The sequence below is a fragment of the Oncorhynchus mykiss genome, unplaced genomic scaffold (genome assembly GCF_013265735.2).
Source record: "Oncorhynchus mykiss isolate Arlee unplaced genomic scaffold, USDA_OmykA_1.1 un_scaffold_553, whole genome shotgun sequence".
Taxonomy (NCBI): domain Eukaryota; kingdom Metazoa; phylum Chordata; class Actinopteri; order Salmoniformes; family Salmonidae; genus Oncorhynchus; species Oncorhynchus mykiss.
In genome coordinates this window covers 55,341-70,000 of record NW_023494000.1, presented here as the reverse complement: position 1 = coordinate 70,000, position 14,660 = coordinate 55,341, and the positions used below count along the sequence as shown (strand labels likewise).

Sequence of the window (14,660 nt, the reverse complement as noted above, 5' to 3'; positions counted from 1 at the left end):
CTGATCTCGTCCGATCTCGGAAGCTAAGCAGGGTCGGGCCTGGTTAGTACTTGGATGGGAGACCGCCTGGGAATACCAGGTGCTGTAAGCTTTTTGTCACTGCCTTGTGGAATTTCAACTCTTTGTCCGTTTTTTCCCACAAGGCTGAAATATGTGCCCTCGCTTTGAAATAAGTAAGCAAGGTTAGTTTGTATTTCATCCAACAATCTGTGCTACAAATTATGGCTACAGTATATGCAATTTCATCCACTTTTTGAGATTGCCTTTCGCTTACGGCACACCGGCCTGAGTACGCCTGATCTCGTCCGATCTCGGAAGCTAAGCAGGGTCGGGCCTGGTTAGTACTTGGATGGGAGACCGCCTGGGAATACCAGGTGCTGTAAGCTTTTTGTCACTGCCTTGTGGAATTTCAACTCTTTGTCCGTTTTTTCCCACAAGGCTGAAATATGTGCCCTCAGCTTTGAAATAAGTAAGCAAGGTTAGTTTGTATTTCATCCAACAATCTGTGCTACAAATTATGGCTACAGTATATGCAATTTCTTCCACTTTTTGAGTGACACAAAGATGCTTATTCTAAATGGTGGAAATGCAACAGCTGTTAATCAGGCTCACTTTGACTTTACATAGTGCACCAAGAGATAGTTTCTCGCTTACGGCCACACCGGCCTGAGTACGCCTGATCTCGTCCGATCTCGGAAGCTAAGCAGGGTCGGGCCTGGTTAGTACTTGGATGGGAGACCGCCTGGGAATACCAGGTGCTGTAAGCTTTTTTGTCACTTGCCTTGTGGAATTTCAACTCTTTGTCCGTTTTTTCCCACAAGGCTGAAATATGTGCCCTCGCTTTGAAATAAGTAAGCAAGGTTAGTTTGTATTTCATCCAACAATCTGTGCTACAAATTATGGCTACAGTATATGCAATTTCATCCACTTTTTGAGATTGCCTTTCGCTTACGGCCACACCGGCCTGAGTACGCCTGATCTCGTCCGATCTCGGAAGCTAAGCAGGGTCGGGCCTGGTTAGTACTTGGATGGGAGACCGCCTGGGAATACCAGGTGCTGTAAGCTTTTTGTCACTGCCTTGTGGAATTTCAACTCTTTGTCCGTTTTTTTCCCACAAGGCTGAAATATGTGCCCTCGCTTTGAAATAAGTAAGCAAGGTTAGTTTGTATTTCATCCAACAATCTGTGCTACAAATTATGGCTACAGTATATGCAATTTCATCCACTTTTTGAGATTGCCTTTCGCTTACGGCCACACCGGCCTGAGTACGCCTGATCTCGTCCGATCTCGGAAGCTAAGCAGGGTCGGGCCTGGTTAGTACTTGGATGGGAGACCGCCTGGGAATACCCAGGTGCTGTAAGCTTTTTGTCACTGCCTTGTGGAATTTCAACTCTTTGTCCGTTTTTTCCCACAAGGCTGAAATATGTGCCCTCGCTTTGAAATAAGTAAGCAAGGTTAGTTTGTATTTCATCCAACAATCTGTGCTACAAATTATGGCTACAGTATATGCAATTCATCACTTTTTGAGATTGCCTTTCGCCTTACGGCCACACCGGCCTGAGTACGCCTGATCTCGTCCGATCTCGGAAGCTAAGCAGGGTCGGGCATGGTTAGTACTGGATGGGAGACCGCCTGGGATACACAGGTGCTGTAAGCTTTTTTGTCACTGCCTTGTGGAATTTCAACTCTTTGTCCGTTTTTTCCCACAAGGCTGAAATATGTGCCCTCGCTTTGAAATAAGTAAGCAAGGTTAGTTTGTATTTCATCCAACAATCTGTGCTACAAATTATGGCTACAGTATATGCAATTTCTTCCACTTTTTTGAGTGACACAAAGATGCTTATCTAAATGGTGGAAATGCAACAAGCTGTTAATCAGGCTCACTTTGACTTTTACATAGTGCACCAAGAGATAGTTTCTCGCTACGGCCACACGGCCTGAGTACGGGTCTTCTGATCTGTCCGATCTCGGAAGCCTAAGCAGGGTCGGGCCTGGTTAGTACTTGGATGGGAGACCGCCTGGGAATACCAGGTGCTGTAAGCTTTTTGTCACTGCCTTGTGGAATTTCAACTCTTTGTCCGTTTTTTTCCCACAAGGCTGAAATATGTGCCCTCGCTTTGAAATAAGTAAGCAAGGTTAGTTTGTATTTCATCCAACAATCTGTGCTACAAATTATGGCTACAGTATATGCAATTTCATCCACTTTTTGAGATTGCCTTTCGCTTACGGCCACACCGGCCTGAGTACGCCTGATCTCGTCCGATCTCGGAAGCTAAGCAGGGTCGGGCCTGGTTAGTACTTGGATGGGAGACCGCCTGGGAATACCAGGTGCTGTAAGCTTTTTGTCACTGCCTTGTGGAATTTCAACTCTTTGTCCGTTTTTCCCACAAGGCTGAAATATGTGCCCTCGCTTTGAAATAAGTAAGCAAGGTTAGTTTGTATTTCATCCAACAATCTGTGCTACAAATTATGGCTACAGTATATGCAATTTCATCCACTTTTTGAGATTGCCTTTCGCTTACGGCCACACCGGCCTGAGTACGCCTGATCTCGTCCGATCTCGGAAGCTAAGCAGGGGTCGGGCCTGGTTAGTACTTGGATGGGAGACCGCCTGGGAATACCAGGTGCTGTAAGCTTTTTGTCACTGCCTTGTGGAATTTCAACTCTTTGTCCGTTTTTCCCACAAGGCTGAAATATGTGCCCTCGCTTTGAAATAAGTAAGCAAGGTTAGTTTGTATTTCATCCAACAATCTGTGCTACAAATTATGGCTACAGTATATGCAATTTCATCCACTTTCTGAGATTGCCTTTCGCTTACGGCCACACCGGCCTGAGTACGCCTGATCTCGTCCGATCTCGGAAGCTAAGCAGGGTCGGGCCTGGTTAGTACTTGGATGGGAGACCGCCTGGGAATACCAGGTGCTGTAAGCTTTTTGTCACTGCCTTGTGGAATTTCAACTCTTTGTCCGTTTTTTTCCCACAAGGCTGAAATATGTGCCCTCGCTTTGAAATAAGTAAGCAAGGTTAGTTTGTATTTCATCCAACAATCTGTGCTACAAATTATGGCTACAGTATATGCAATTCTTCCACTTTTTGAGTGACACAAGATGCTTATCTAAATGGTGGAAATGCAACAGCTGTTAATCAGGCTCACTTTGACTTTACATAGTGCACCAAGAGATAGTTTCTCGCTTACGGCCACACCGGCCTGAGTACGCCTGATCTCGTCCGATCTCGGAAGCTAAGCAGGGTCGGGCCTGGTTAGTACTTGGATGGGAGACCGCCTGGGAATACCAGGTGCTGTAAGCTTTTTGTCACTGCCTTGTGGAATTTCAACTCTTTGTCCGTTTTTTCCCACAAGGCTGAAATATGTGCCCTCGCTTTGAAATAAGTAAGCAAGGTTAGTTTGTATTTCATCCAACAATCTGTGCTACAAATTATGGCTACAGTATATGCAATTTCATCCACTTTTTGAGATTGCCTTTCGCTTACGGCCACACCGGCCTGAGTACGCCTGATCTCGTCCGATCTCGGAAGCTAAGCAGGGTCGGGCCTGGTTAGTACTTGGATGGGAGACCGCCTGGGAATACCAGGTGCTGTAAGCTTTTTGTCACTGCCTTGTGGAATTTCAACTCTTGTCCGTTTTTTCCCACAAGGCTGAAATATGTGCCCTCGCTTTGAAATAAGTAAGCAAGGTTAGTTTGTATTTCATTCCAACAATCTGTGCTACAAATTATGGCTACAGTATATGCAATTTCATCCACTTTTTGAGATTGCCTTTCGCTTACGGCCACACCGGCCTGAGTACGCCTGATCTCGTCCGATCTCGGAAGCTAAGCAGGGTCGGGCCTGGTTAGTACTTGGATGGGAGACCGCCTGGGAATACCAGGTGCTGTAAGCTTTTTGTCACTGCCTTGTGGAATTTCAACTCTTTGTCCGTTTTTTTCCCACAAGGCTGAAATATGTGCCCTCGCTTTGAAATAAGTAAGCAAGGTTAGTTTGTATTTCATCCAACAATCTGTGCTACAAATTATGGCTACAGTATATGCAATTTCTTCCACTTTTTGAGTGACACAAAGATGCTTATCTAAATGGTGGAAATGCAACAGCTGTTAATCAGGCTCACTTTGACTTTACATAGTGCACCAAGAGATAGTTTCTCGCTTACGGCCACACCGGCCTGAGTACGCCTGATCTCGTCCGATCTCGGAAGCTAAGCAGGGTCGGGCCTGGTTAGTACTTGGATGGGAGACCGCCTGGGAATACCAGGTGCTGTAAGCTTTTGTCACTGCCTTGTGGAATTTCAACTCTTTGTCCGTTTTTTCCCACAAGGCTGAAATATGTGCCCTCGCTTTGAAATAAGTAAGCAAGGTTAGTTTGTATTTCATCCAACAATCTGTGCTACAAATTATGGCTACAGTATATGCAATTTCATCCACTTTTTGAGATTGCCTTTCGCTTACGGCCACACCGGCCTGAGTACGCCTGATTCTCGTCCGATCTCGGAAGCTAAGCAGGGTCGGGTCCTGGTTAGTACTTGGATGGGAGACCCGCCTGGGAATACCAGGTGCTGTAAGCTTTTTGTCACTGCCTTGTGGAATTTCAACTCTTTGTCCGTTTTTTTCCCACAAGGCTGAAATATGTGCCCTCGCTTTGAAATAAGTAAGCAAGGTTAGTTTGTATTTCATCCAACAATCTGTGCTACAAATTATGGCTACAGTATATGCAATTTCATCCACTTTTTGAGATTGCCTTTTCGCTTACGGCCACACCGGCCTGAGTACGCCTGATCTCGTCCGATCTCGGAAGCTAAGCAGGGTCGGGCCTGGTTAGTACTTGGATGGGAGACCGCCTGGGAATACCAGGTGCTGTAAGCTTTTTGTCACTGCCTTGTGGAATTTCAACTCTTTGTCCGTTTTTTCCCACAAGGCTGAAATATGTGCCCTCGCTTTGAAATAAGTAAGCAAGGTAGTTTGTATTTTCATCCAACAATCTGTGCTACAAATTATGGCTACAGTATATGGCAATTTCTTCCCACTTTTTGAGTGACACAAAGATGCCTTGATTCTAATGGTGGAATGCAACAGCGTTAATCCAGGCTCACCTTGACTTTACATAGTCACCAAGAGATAGTTTCACGGCTTACGGCCACACAGGCTGAGTCCGCCTGAGTCTCGTCCCGATCTCGGAAGCTACAGCAGGGTCGGGGCTCTGGTTAGTACTTTGGATGGGAGGACCGGCCTTGGAATACCATGTGCTTGGCCTGTAAGCTTTTTGTCAACTTGCCTTGGGAATTCAACTCTTTGTCCGTTTTTCCCACAAGGCTGACATATGTGCCCTCGCTTTGAAATAAGTAAGCTAAGGGTTAGTTTGTATTTTCAGTCCAACAATCTGTGCTACAAATTATCGGCTACTAGTAATATGGCAATTTCATCCACTTTTTGAGATTGCCTTTCGCTTACGGCCACACCGGCCTGAGTACGCCTGATCTCGTCCGATCTCGGAAGCTAAGCAGGGTCGGGCCTGGTTAGTACTTGGATGGGAGACCGCCTGGGAATACCAGGTGCTGTAAGCTTTTTGTCACTGCCTTGTGGAATTTCAACTCTTGTCCGTTTTTTCCCACAAGGCTGAAATATGTGCCCTCGCTTTGAAATAAGTAAGCAAGGTTAGTTTGTATTTCATCCAACAATCTGTGCTACAAATTATGGCTACAGTATATGCAATTTCTTCCACTTTTTGAGTGACACAAAGATGCTTATCTAAATGGTGGAAATGCAACAGCTGTTAATCAGGCTCACTTTGACTTTACATAGTGCACCAAGAGATAGTTTCTCGTTTACGGCACACCGGCCTGAGTACGCCTGATCTCGTCCGATCTCGGAAGCTAAGCAGGGTCGGGCCTGGTTAGTACTTGAATGGGAGACCGCCTGGGAATACCAGGTGCTGTAAGCTTTTTGTCACTGCCTTGTGGAATTTCAACTCTTTGTCCGTTTTTTCCCACAAGGCTGAAATATGTGCCCTCGCTTTGAAATAAGTAAGCAAGGTTAGTTTGTATTTCATCCAACAATCTGTGCTACAAATTATGGCTACAGTATATGCAATTTCATCCACTTTTTGAGATTGCCTTTCGCTTACGGCCACACCGGCCTGAGTACGCCTGATCTCGTCCGATCTCGGAAGCTAAGCAGGGTCGGGCCTGGTTAGTACTTGGATGGGAGACCGCCTGGGAATACCAGGTGCTGTAAGCTTTTGTCACTGCCTTGTGGAATTTCAACTCTTTGTCCGTTTTTTCCCACAAGGCTGAAATATGTGCCCTCGCTTTGAAATAAGTAAGCAAGGTTAGTTTGTATTTCATCCAACAATCTGTGCTACAAATTATGGCTACAGTATATGCAATTTCTTCCACTTTTTGAGTGACACAAAGATGCTTATCTAAATGGTGGAAATGCAACAGCTGTTAATCAGGCTCACTTTGACTTTACATAGTGCACCAAGAGATAGTTTCTCGCTACGGCCACACCGGCCTGAGTACGCCTGATCTCGTCCGATCTCGGAAGCTAAGCAGGGTCGGGCCTGGTTAGTACTGGATGGGAGACCGCCTGGGAATACCAGGTGCTGTAAGCTTTTTGTCACTGCCTTGTGGAATTTCAACTCTTTGTCCGTTTTTTCCACAAGGCTGAAATATGTGCCTCGCTTTGAAATAAGTAAGCAAGGTTAGTTTGTATTTCATCCAACAATCTGTGCTACAAATTATGGCTACAGTATATGCAATTTCATCCACTTTTTGAGATTGCCTTTCGCTTGCGGCCACACCGGCTGAGTACGCCTGATCTCGTCCGATCTCGGAAGCTAAGCAGGGTCGGGCCTGGTTAGTACTTGGATGGGAGACCGCCTGGGAATACCAGGTGCTGTAAGCTTTTTGTCACTGCCTTGTGGAATTTCAACTCTTTGTCCGTTTTTCCCACAAGGCTGAAATATGTGCCCTCGCTTTGAAATAAGTAAGCAAGGTTAGTTTGTATTTCATCCAACAATCTGTGCTACAAATTATGGCTACAGTATATGCAATTTCATCCACTTTTTGAGGTGCCTTTCGCTTACGGCCACACCGGCCTGAGTACGCCTGATCTCGTCCGATCTCGGAAGCTAAGCAGGGTCGGGCCTGGTTAGTACTTGGATGGGAGACCGCCTGGGAATACCAGGTGCTGTAAGCTTTTTGTCACTGCCTTGTGGAATTTCAACTCTTTGTCCGTTTTTTCCCACAAGGCTGAAATATGTGCCCTCGCTTTGAAATAAGTAAGCAAGGTTAGTTTGTATTTCATCCAACAATCTGTGCTACAAATTATGGCTACAGTATATGCAATTTCATCACTTTTTGAGATTGCCTTTCGCTTACGGCCACACCGGCCTGAGTACGCCTGATCTCGTCCGATCTCGGAAGCTAAGCAGGGTCGGGCTGGTTAGTACTTGGATGGGAGACCGCCTGGGAATACCAGGTGCTGTAAGCTTTTTGTCACTGCCTTGTGGAATTTCAACTCTTTGTCCGTTTTTTCCCACAAGGCTGAAATATGTGCCCTCGCTTTGAAATAAGTAAGCAAGGTTAGTTTGTATTTCATCCAACAATCTGTGCTACAAATTATGGCTACAGTATATGCAATTTCATCCACTTTTTGAGATTGCCTTTCGCTTACGGCCACACGGCCTGAGTACGCCTGATCTCGTCCGATCTCGGAAGCTAAGCAGGGTCGGGCCTGGTTAGTACTTGGATGGGAGACCGCCTGGGAATACCAGGTGCTGTAAGCTTTTGTCACTGCCTTGTGGAATTTCAACTCTTTGTCCGTTTTTTCCCACAAGGCTAAATATGTGCCCTCGCTTTGAAATAAGTAAGCAAGGTTAGTTTGTATTTCATCCAACAATCTGTGCTACAAATTATGGCTACAGTATATGCAATTTCTTCCACTTTTTGAGTGACACAAAGATGCTTATCTAAATGGTGGAAATGCAACAGCTGTTAATCAGGCTCACTTTGACTTACATAGTGCACCAAGAGATAGTTCTCGCTTACGGCCACACCGGCCTGAGTACGCCTGATCTCGTCCGATCTCGGAAGCTAAGCAGGGTCGGGCCTGGTTAGTACTTGAATGGGAGACCGCCTGGGAATACCAGGTGCTGTAAGCTTTTGTCACTGCCTTGTGGAATTTCAACTCTTTGTCCGTTTTTTCCCACAAGGCTGAAATATGTGCCCTCGCTTTGAAATAAGTAAGCAAGGTTAGTTTGTATTTCATCCAACAATCTGTGCTACAAAATTATGGCTACAGTATATGCAATCATCCACTTTTGAGATTGCCTTTCGCTTACGGCCACACCGGCCTGAGTACGCCTGATCTCGTCCGATCTCGGAAGCTAAGCAGGGTCGGGCCTGGTTAGTACTTGGATGGGAGACCGCCTGGGAATACCAGGTGCTGTAAGCTTTTTGTCACTGCCTTGTGGAATTTCAACTCTTTGTCCGTTTTTTCCCACAAGGCTGAAATATGTGCCCTCGCTTTGAAATAAGTAAGCAAGGTTAGTTTGTATTTCATCCAACAATCTGTGCTACAAATTATGGCTACAGTATATGCAATTTCTTCCACTTTTTGAGTGACACAAGATGCTTATCTAAATGGTGGAAATGCAACAGCTGTTAATCAGGCTCACTTTGACTTTACATAGTGCACCAAGAGATAGTTTCTGTTTACGGCCACACCGGCCTGAGTACGCCTGATCTCGTCCGATCTCGGAAGCTAAGCAGGGTCGGGCCTGGTTAGTACTTGAAGGAGACCGCCTGGGAATACCAGGTGCTGTAAGCTTTTTGTCACTGCCTTGTGGAATTTCAACTCTTGTCCGTTTTTTCCCACAAGGCTGAAATATGTGCCCTCGCTTTGAAATAAGTAAGCAAGGTTAGTTTGTATTTCATCCAACAATCTGTGCTACAAATTATGGCTACAGTATATGCAATTTCATCCACTTTTTGAGATTGCCTTTCGCTTACGGCCACACCGGCCTGAGTACGCCTGATCTCGTCCGATCTCGGAAGCTAAGCAGGGTCGGGCCTGGTTAGTACTTGGATGGGAGACCGCCTGGGAATACCAGGTGCTGTAAGCTTTTTGTCACTGCCTTGTGGAATTTCAACTCTTTGTCCGTTTTTTCCCACAAGGCTGAAATATGTGCCCTCGCTTTGAAATAAGTAAGCAAGGTTAGTTTGTATTTCATCCAACAATCTGTGCTACAAATTATGGCTACAGTATATGCAATTTCTTCCACTTTTTGAGTGACACAAAGATGCTTATCTAAATGGTGGAAATGCAACAGCTGTTAATCAGGCTCACTTTGACTTTACATAGTGCACCAAGAGATAGTTTCTCGCTTACGGCCACACCGGCCTGAGTACGCCTGATCTCGTCCGATCTCGGAAGCTAAGCAGGGTCGGGCCTGGTTAGTACTTGGATGGGAGACCGCCTGGGAATACCAGGTGCTGTAAGCTTTTTGTCACTGCCTTGTGGAATTTCAACTCTTTGTCCGTTTTTTCCCACAAGGCTGAAATATGTGCCCTCGCTTTGAAATAAGTAAGCAAGGTTAGTTTGTATTTCATCCAACAATCTGTGCTACAAATTATGGCTACAGTATATGCAATTTCATCCACTTTTTGAGATTGCCTTTCGCTTACGGCCACACCGGCCTGAGTACGCCTGATCTCGTCCGATCTCGGAAGCTAAGCAGGGTCGGGCCTGGTTAGTACTTGGATGGGAGACCGCCTGGGAATACCAGGTGCTGTAAGCTTTTTGTCACTGCCTTGTGGAATTTCAACTCTTTGTCCGTTTTTTCCCACAAGGCTGAAATATGTGCCCTCGCTTTGAAATAAGTAAGCAAGGTTAGTTTGTATTTCATCCAACAATCTGTGCTACAAATTATGGCTACAGTATATGCAATTTCTTCCACTTTTTGAGTGACACAAAGATGCTTATCTAAATGGTGGAAATGCAACAGCTGTTAATCAGGCTCACTTTGACTTTACATAGTGCACCAAGAGATAGTTTCCACTACGGCCACACCGGCCTGAGTACGCCTGATCTCGTCCGATCTCGGAAGCTAAGCAGGGTCGGGCCTGGTTAGTACTTGGATGGGAGACCGCCTGGGAATACCAGGTGCTGTAAGCTTTTTGTCACTGCCTTGTGGAATTTCAACTCTTTGTCCGTTTTTTCCCACAAGGCTGAAATATGTGCCCTCGCTTTGAAATAAGTAAGCAAGGTTAGTTTGTATTTCATCCAACAATCTGTGCTACAAATTATGGCTACAGTATATGCAATTTCATCCACTTTTTGAGATTGCCTTTCGCTTACGGCCACACCGGCCTGAGTACGCCTGATCTCGTCCGATCTCGGAAGCTAAGCAGGGTCGGGCCTGGTTAGTACTTGGATGGGAGACCGCCTGGGAATACCAGGTGCTGTAAGCTTTTTGTCACTGCCTTGTGGAATTTCAACTCTTTGTCCGTTTTTTCCCACAAGGCTGAAATATGTGCCCTCGCTTTGAAATAAGTAAGCAAGGTTAGTTTGTATTTCATCCAACAATCTGTGCTACAAATTATGGCTACAGTATATGCAATTTCTTCCACTTTTTGAGTGACACAAAGATGCTTATCTAAATGGTGGAAATGCAACAGCTGTTAATCAGGCTCACTTTGACTTTACATAGTGCACCAAGAGATAGTTTCTCGCTTACGGCCACACCGGCCTGAGTACGCCTGATCTCGGAAGCTAAGCAGGGTCGGGCCTGGTTAGTACTTGGATGGGAGACCGCCTGGGAATACCAGGTGCTGTAAGCTTTTTGTCACTGCCTTGTGGAATTTCAACTCTTTGTCCGTTTTTTCCCACAAGGCTGAAATATGTGCCCTCGCTTTGAAATAAGTAAGCAAGGTTAGTTTGTATTTCATCCAACAATCTGTGCTACAAATTATGGCTACAGTATATGCAATTTCATCCACTTTTGAGATTGCCTTTCGCTTACGGCCACACCGGCCTGAGTACGCCTGATCTCGTCCGATCTCGGAAGCTAAGCAGGGTCGGGCCTGGTTAGTACTTGGATGGGAGACCGCCTGGGAATACCAGGTGCTGTAAGCTTTTTGTCACTGCCTTGTGGAATTTCAACTCTTTGTCCGTTTTTTCCCACAAGGCTGAAATATGTGCCCTCGCTTTGAAATAAGTAAGCAAGGTTAGTTTGTATTTCATCCAACAATCTGTGCTACAAATTATGGCTACAGTATATGCAATTTCTTCCACTTTTGAGTGACACAAAGATGCTTATCTAAATGGTGGAAATGCAACAGCTGTTAATCAGGCTCACTTGACTTTACATAGTGCACCAAGAGATAGTTTCTCGCTTACGGCCACACCGGCCTGAGTACGCCTGATCTCGTCCGATCTCGGAAGCTAAGCAGGGTCGGGCCTGGTTAGTACTTGGATGGGAGACCGCCTGGGAATACCAGGTGCTGTAAGCTTTTTGTCACTGCCTTGTGGAATTTCAACTCTTTGTCCGTTTTTTCCCACAAGGCTGAAATATGTGCCCTCGCTTTGAAATAAGTAAGCAAGGTTAGTTTGTATTTCATCCAACAATCTGTGCTACAAATTATGGCTACAGTATATGCAATTTCATCCACTTTTTGAGATTGCCTTTCGCTTACGGCCACACCGGCCTGAGTACGCCTGATCTCGTCCGATCTCGGAAGCTAAGCAGGGTCGGGCCTGGTTAGTACTTGGATGGGAGACCGCCTGGGAATACCAGGTGCTGTAAGCTTTTTGTCACTGCCTTGTGGAATTTCAACTCTTTGTCCGTTTTTTCCCACAAGGCTGAAATATGTGCCCTCGCTTTGAAATAAGTAAGCAAGGTTAGTTTGTATTTCATCCAACAATCTGTGCTACAAATTATGGCTACAGTATATGCAATTTCTTCACTTTTTGAGTGACACAAAGATGCTTATCTAAATGGTGGAAATGCAACAGCTGTTAATCAGGCTCACTTTGACTTTACATAGTGCACCAAGAGATAGTTTCTCGCTTACGGCCACACCGGCCTGAGTACGCCTGATCTCGTCCGATCTCGGAAGCTAAGCAGGGTCGGGCCTGGTTAGTACTTGGATGGGAGACCGCCTGGGAATACCAGGTGCTGTAAGCTTTTTGTCACTGCCTTGTGGAATTTCAACTCTTTGTCCGTTTTTTCCCACAAGGCTGAAATATGTGCCCTCGCTTTGAAATAAGTAAGCAAGGTTAGTTTGTATTTCATCCAACAATCTGTGCTACAAATTATGGCTACAGTATATGCAATTTCATCCACTTTTGAGATTGCCTTTCGCTTACGGCCACACCGGCCTGAGTACGCCTGATCTCGTCCGATCTCGGAAGCTAAGCAGGGTCGGGCCTGGTTAGTACTTGGATGGGAGACCGCCTGGGAATACCAGGTGCTGTAAGCTTTTTGTCACTGCCTTGTGGAATTTCAACTCTTTGTCCGTTTTTTCCCACAAGGCTGAAATATGTGCCCTCGCTTTGAAATAAGTAAGCAAGGTTAGTTTGTATTTCATCCAACAATCTGTGCTACAAATTATGGCTACAGTATATGCAATTTCTTCCACTTTTGAGTGACACAAAGATGCTTATCTAAATGGTGGAAATGCAACAGCTGTTAATCAGGCTCACTTTGACTTTACATAGTGCACCAAGAGATAGTTTCTCGCTTACGGCCACACCGGCCTGAGTACGCCTGATCTCGTCCGATCTCGGAAGCTAAGCAGGGTCGGGCCTGGTTAGTACTTGGATGGGAGACCGCCTGGGAATACCAGGTGCTGTAAGCTTTTTGTCACTGCCTTGTGGAATTTCAACTCTTTGTCCGTTTTTTCCCACAAGGCTGAAATATGTGCCCTCGCTTTGAAATAAGTAAGCAAGGTTAGTTTGTATTTCATCCAACAATCTGTGCTACAAATTATGGCTACAGTATATGCAATTTCATCCACTTTTTGAGATTGCCTTTCGCTTACGGCCACACCGGCCTGAGTACGCCTGATCTCGTCCGATCTCGGAAGCTAAGCAGGGTCGGGCCTGGTTAGTACTTGGATGGGAGACCGCCTGGGAATACCAGGTGCTGTAAGCTTTTTGTCACTGCCTTGTGGAATTTCAACTCTTTGTCCGTTTTTTCCCACAAGGCTGAAATATGTGCCCTCGCTTTGAAATAAGTAAGCAAGGTTAGTTTGTATTTCATCCAACAATCTGTGCTACAAATTATGGCTACAGTATATGCAATTTCTTCCACTTTTTGAGTGACACAAAGATGCTTATCTAAATGGTGGAAATGCAACAGCTGTTAATCAGGCTCACTTTGACTTACATAGTGCACCAAGAGATAGTTTCTCGCTTACGGCCACACCGGCCTGAGTACGTCCGATCTCGGAAGCTAAGCAGGGTCGGGCCTGGTTAGTACTTGGATGGGAGACCGCCTGGGAATACCAGGTGCTGTAAGCTTTTTGTCACTGCCTTGTGGAATTTCAACTCTTTGTCCGTTTTTTCCCACAAGGCTGAAATATGTGCCCTCGCTTTGAAATAAGTAAGCAAGGTTAGTTTGTATTTCATCCAACAATCTGTGCTACAAATTATGGCTACAGTATATGCAATTTCATCCACTTTTTGAGATTGCCTTTCGCTTACGGCCACACCGGCCTGAGTACGCCTGATCTCGTCCGATCTCGGAAGCTAAGCAGGGTCGGGCCTGGTTAGTACTTGGATGGGAGACCGCCTGGGAATACCAGGTGCTGTAAGCTTTTTGTCACTGCCTTGTGGAATTTCAACTCTTTGTCCGTTTTTTCCCACAAGGCTGAAATATGTGCCCTCGCTTTGAAATAAGTAAGCAAGGTTAGTTTGTATTTCATCCAACAATCTGTGCTACAAATTATGGCTACAGTATATGCAATTTCTTCCACTTTTTGAGTGACACAAAGATGCTTATCTAAATGGTGGAAATGCAACAGCTGTTAATCAGGCTCACTTTGACTTTACATAGTGCACCAAGAGATAGTTTCTCGCTTACGGCCACACCGGCCTGAGTACGCCTGATCTCGTCCGATCTCGGAAGCTAAGCAGGGTCGGGCCTGGTTAGTACTTGGATGGGAGACCGCCTGGGAATACCAGGTGCTGTAAGCTTTTTGTCACTGCCTTGTGGAATTTCAACTCTTTGTCCGTTTTTTCCCACAAGGCTGAAATATGTGCCCTCGCTTTGAAATAAGTAAGCAAGGTTAGTTTGTATTTCATCCAACAATCTGTGCTACAAATTATGGCTACAGTATATGCAATTTCATCCACTTTTTGAGATTGCCTTTCGCTTACGGCCACACCGGCCTGAGTACGCCTGATCTCGTCCGATCTCGGAAGCTAAGCAGGGTCGGGCCTGGTTAGTACTTGGATGGGAGACCGCCTGGGAATACCAGGTGCTGTAAGCTTTTTGTCACTGCCTTGTGGAATTTCAACTCTTTGTCCGTTTTTTCCCACAAGGCTGAAATATGTGCCCTCGCTTTGAAATAAGTAAGCAAGGTTAGTTTGTATTTCATCCAACAATCTGTGCTACAAATTATGGCTACAGTATATGCAATT

General features: G+C 45.5%; 33 non-coding genes and 10 pseudogenes across 33 annotated transcripts in view; all 43 read left to right on the top strand.

Annotated features, from left to right (window-relative positions):
- The window catches only part of LOC118959420, a 119-nt gene extending 28 nt beyond the window's left edge, over positions 1–91 (top strand). Inside the window, exon 1 of the ribosomal RNA XR_005047930.1 lies at positions 1–91. This exon is cut by the window's left edge and continues 28 nt beyond it. This is a non-coding gene — a ribosomal RNA (5S ribosomal RNA).
- A 177-nt stretch (positions 92–268) lies between these two features.
- LOC118959473 lies at positions 269–386 on the top strand. Its single transcript, XR_005047983.1, has one exon. It is a non-coding gene; the product is annotated as a 5S ribosomal RNA (ribosomal RNA).
- Positions 387–648: 262 nt separating this feature from the next.
- On the top strand, positions 649–767 carry LOC118959419. Its single transcript, XR_005047929.1, has one exon. It is a non-coding gene; the product is annotated as a 5S ribosomal RNA (ribosomal RNA).
- A 179-nt stretch (positions 768–946) lies between these two features.
- LOC118959418 lies at positions 947–1,065 on the top strand. Its single transcript, XR_005047928.1, has one exon. It is a non-coding gene; the product is annotated as a 5S ribosomal RNA (ribosomal RNA).
- A 178-nt stretch (positions 1,066–1,243) lies between these two features.
- Positions 1,244–1,363, top strand: LOC118959453. Its single transcript, XR_005047963.1, has one exon. It is a non-coding gene; the product is annotated as a 5S ribosomal RNA (ribosomal RNA).
- A 176-nt stretch (positions 1,364–1,539) lies between these two features.
- Positions 1,540–1,657, top strand: LOC118959501 (annotated as a pseudogene).
- A 564-nt stretch (positions 1,658–2,221) lies between these two features.
- LOC118959417 lies at positions 2,222–2,340 on the top strand. The gene has a single exon (XR_005047927.1). It is a non-coding gene; the product is annotated as a 5S ribosomal RNA (ribosomal RNA).
- Positions 2,341–2,516: 176 nt separating this feature from the next.
- On the top strand, positions 2,517–2,636 carry LOC118959462. Its single transcript, XR_005047972.1, has one exon. It is a non-coding gene; the product is annotated as a 5S ribosomal RNA (ribosomal RNA).
- A 176-nt stretch (positions 2,637–2,812) lies between these two features.
- On the top strand, positions 2,813–2,931 carry LOC118959415. The gene has a single exon (XR_005047925.1). It is a non-coding gene; the product is annotated as a 5S ribosomal RNA (ribosomal RNA).
- A 259-nt stretch (positions 2,932–3,190) lies between these two features.
- On the top strand, positions 3,191–3,309 carry LOC118959414. The gene has a single exon (XR_005047924.1). It is a non-coding gene; the product is annotated as a 5S ribosomal RNA (ribosomal RNA).
- A 177-nt stretch (positions 3,310–3,486) lies between these two features.
- On the top strand, positions 3,487–3,605 carry LOC118959413. The gene has a single exon (XR_005047923.1). It is a non-coding gene; the product is annotated as a 5S ribosomal RNA (ribosomal RNA).
- Positions 3,606–3,782: 177 nt separating this feature from the next.
- On the top strand, positions 3,783–3,901 carry LOC118959412. The gene has a single exon (XR_005047922.1). It is a non-coding gene; the product is annotated as a 5S ribosomal RNA (ribosomal RNA).
- Positions 3,902–4,162: 261 nt separating this feature from the next.
- On the top strand, positions 4,163–4,281 carry LOC118959411. Its single transcript, XR_005047921.1, has one exon. It is a non-coding gene; the product is annotated as a 5S ribosomal RNA (ribosomal RNA).
- A 176-nt stretch (positions 4,282–4,457) lies between these two features.
- On the top strand, positions 4,458–4,579 carry LOC118959499 (annotated as a pseudogene).
- Positions 4,580–4,758: 179 nt separating this feature from the next.
- On the top strand, positions 4,759–4,877 carry LOC118959410. The gene has a single exon (XR_005047920.1). It is a non-coding gene; the product is annotated as a 5S ribosomal RNA (ribosomal RNA).
- Positions 4,878–5,456: 579 nt separating this feature from the next.
- On the top strand, positions 5,457–5,575 carry LOC118959409. The gene has a single exon (XR_005047919.1). It is a non-coding gene; the product is annotated as a 5S ribosomal RNA (ribosomal RNA).
- Positions 5,576–5,834: 259 nt separating this feature from the next.
- LOC118959482 lies at positions 5,835–5,952 on the top strand (annotated as a pseudogene).
- A 177-nt stretch (positions 5,953–6,129) lies between these two features.
- Positions 6,130–6,248, top strand: LOC118959408. The gene has a single exon (XR_005047918.1). It is a non-coding gene; the product is annotated as a 5S ribosomal RNA (ribosomal RNA).
- Positions 6,249–6,507: 259 nt separating this feature from the next.
- Positions 6,508–6,624, top strand: LOC118959489 (annotated as a pseudogene).
- Positions 6,625–6,799: 175 nt separating this feature from the next.
- Positions 6,800–6,917, top strand: LOC118959480 (annotated as a pseudogene).
- Positions 6,918–7,092: 175 nt separating this feature from the next.
- LOC118959407 lies at positions 7,093–7,211 on the top strand. Its single transcript, XR_005047917.1, has one exon. It is a non-coding gene; the product is annotated as a 5S ribosomal RNA (ribosomal RNA).
- Positions 7,212–7,387: 176 nt separating this feature from the next.
- LOC118959471 lies at positions 7,388–7,505 on the top strand. Its single transcript, XR_005047981.1, has one exon. It is a non-coding gene; the product is annotated as a 5S ribosomal RNA (ribosomal RNA).
- Positions 7,506–7,682: 177 nt separating this feature from the next.
- On the top strand, positions 7,683–7,800 carry LOC118959478 (annotated as a pseudogene).
- Positions 7,801–8,056: 256 nt separating this feature from the next.
- On the top strand, positions 8,057–8,175 carry LOC118959435. Its single transcript, XR_005047945.1, has one exon. It is a non-coding gene; the product is annotated as a 5S ribosomal RNA (ribosomal RNA).
- A 174-nt stretch (positions 8,176–8,349) lies between these two features.
- Positions 8,350–8,468, top strand: LOC118959406. Its single transcript, XR_005047916.1, has one exon. It is a non-coding gene; the product is annotated as a 5S ribosomal RNA (ribosomal RNA).
- Positions 8,469–8,726: 258 nt separating this feature from the next.
- Positions 8,727–8,843, top strand: LOC118959485 (annotated as a pseudogene).
- A 176-nt stretch (positions 8,844–9,019) lies between these two features.
- LOC118959404 lies at positions 9,020–9,138 on the top strand. Its single transcript, XR_005047914.1, has one exon. It is a non-coding gene; the product is annotated as a 5S ribosomal RNA (ribosomal RNA).
- Positions 9,139–9,398: 260 nt separating this feature from the next.
- LOC118959403 lies at positions 9,399–9,517 on the top strand. Its single transcript, XR_005047913.1, has one exon. It is a non-coding gene; the product is annotated as a 5S ribosomal RNA (ribosomal RNA).
- Positions 9,518–9,694: 177 nt separating this feature from the next.
- On the top strand, positions 9,695–9,813 carry LOC118959402. Its single transcript, XR_005047912.1, has one exon. It is a non-coding gene; the product is annotated as a 5S ribosomal RNA (ribosomal RNA).
- Positions 9,814–10,071: 258 nt separating this feature from the next.
- Positions 10,072–10,190, top strand: LOC118959481 (annotated as a pseudogene).
- Positions 10,191–10,367: 177 nt separating this feature from the next.
- Positions 10,368–10,486, top strand: LOC118959401. Its single transcript, XR_005047911.1, has one exon. It is a non-coding gene; the product is annotated as a 5S ribosomal RNA (ribosomal RNA).
- Positions 10,487–10,746: 260 nt separating this feature from the next.
- On the top strand, positions 10,747–10,855 carry LOC118959493 (annotated as a pseudogene).
- Positions 10,856–11,031: 176 nt separating this feature from the next.
- On the top strand, positions 11,032–11,150 carry LOC118959400. Its single transcript, XR_005047910.1, has one exon. It is a non-coding gene; the product is annotated as a 5S ribosomal RNA (ribosomal RNA).
- A 258-nt stretch (positions 11,151–11,408) lies between these two features.
- On the top strand, positions 11,409–11,527 carry LOC118959399. Its single transcript, XR_005047909.1, has one exon. It is a non-coding gene; the product is annotated as a 5S ribosomal RNA (ribosomal RNA).
- Positions 11,528–11,704: 177 nt separating this feature from the next.
- On the top strand, positions 11,705–11,823 carry LOC118959398. Its single transcript, XR_005047908.1, has one exon. It is a non-coding gene; the product is annotated as a 5S ribosomal RNA (ribosomal RNA).
- Positions 11,824–12,082: 259 nt separating this feature from the next.
- Positions 12,083–12,201, top strand: LOC118959397. The gene has a single exon (XR_005047907.1). It is a non-coding gene; the product is annotated as a 5S ribosomal RNA (ribosomal RNA).
- Positions 12,202–12,377: 176 nt separating this feature from the next.
- LOC118959396 lies at positions 12,378–12,496 on the top strand. Its single transcript, XR_005047906.1, has one exon. It is a non-coding gene; the product is annotated as a 5S ribosomal RNA (ribosomal RNA).
- A 259-nt stretch (positions 12,497–12,755) lies between these two features.
- On the top strand, positions 12,756–12,874 carry LOC118959395. Its single transcript, XR_005047905.1, has one exon. It is a non-coding gene; the product is annotated as a 5S ribosomal RNA (ribosomal RNA).
- A 177-nt stretch (positions 12,875–13,051) lies between these two features.
- On the top strand, positions 13,052–13,170 carry LOC118959393. The gene has a single exon (XR_005047903.1). It is a non-coding gene; the product is annotated as a 5S ribosomal RNA (ribosomal RNA).
- A 259-nt stretch (positions 13,171–13,429) lies between these two features.
- LOC118959495 lies at positions 13,430–13,538 on the top strand (annotated as a pseudogene).
- A 177-nt stretch (positions 13,539–13,715) lies between these two features.
- LOC118959392 lies at positions 13,716–13,834 on the top strand. The gene has a single exon (XR_005047902.1). It is a non-coding gene; the product is annotated as a 5S ribosomal RNA (ribosomal RNA).
- Positions 13,835–14,094: 260 nt separating this feature from the next.
- On the top strand, positions 14,095–14,213 carry LOC118959391. Its single transcript, XR_005047901.1, has one exon. It is a non-coding gene; the product is annotated as a 5S ribosomal RNA (ribosomal RNA).
- A 177-nt stretch (positions 14,214–14,390) lies between these two features.
- LOC118959390 lies at positions 14,391–14,509 on the top strand. Its single transcript, XR_005047900.1, has one exon. It is a non-coding gene; the product is annotated as a 5S ribosomal RNA (ribosomal RNA).
- Positions 14,510–14,660: the final 151 nt, after the last annotated feature.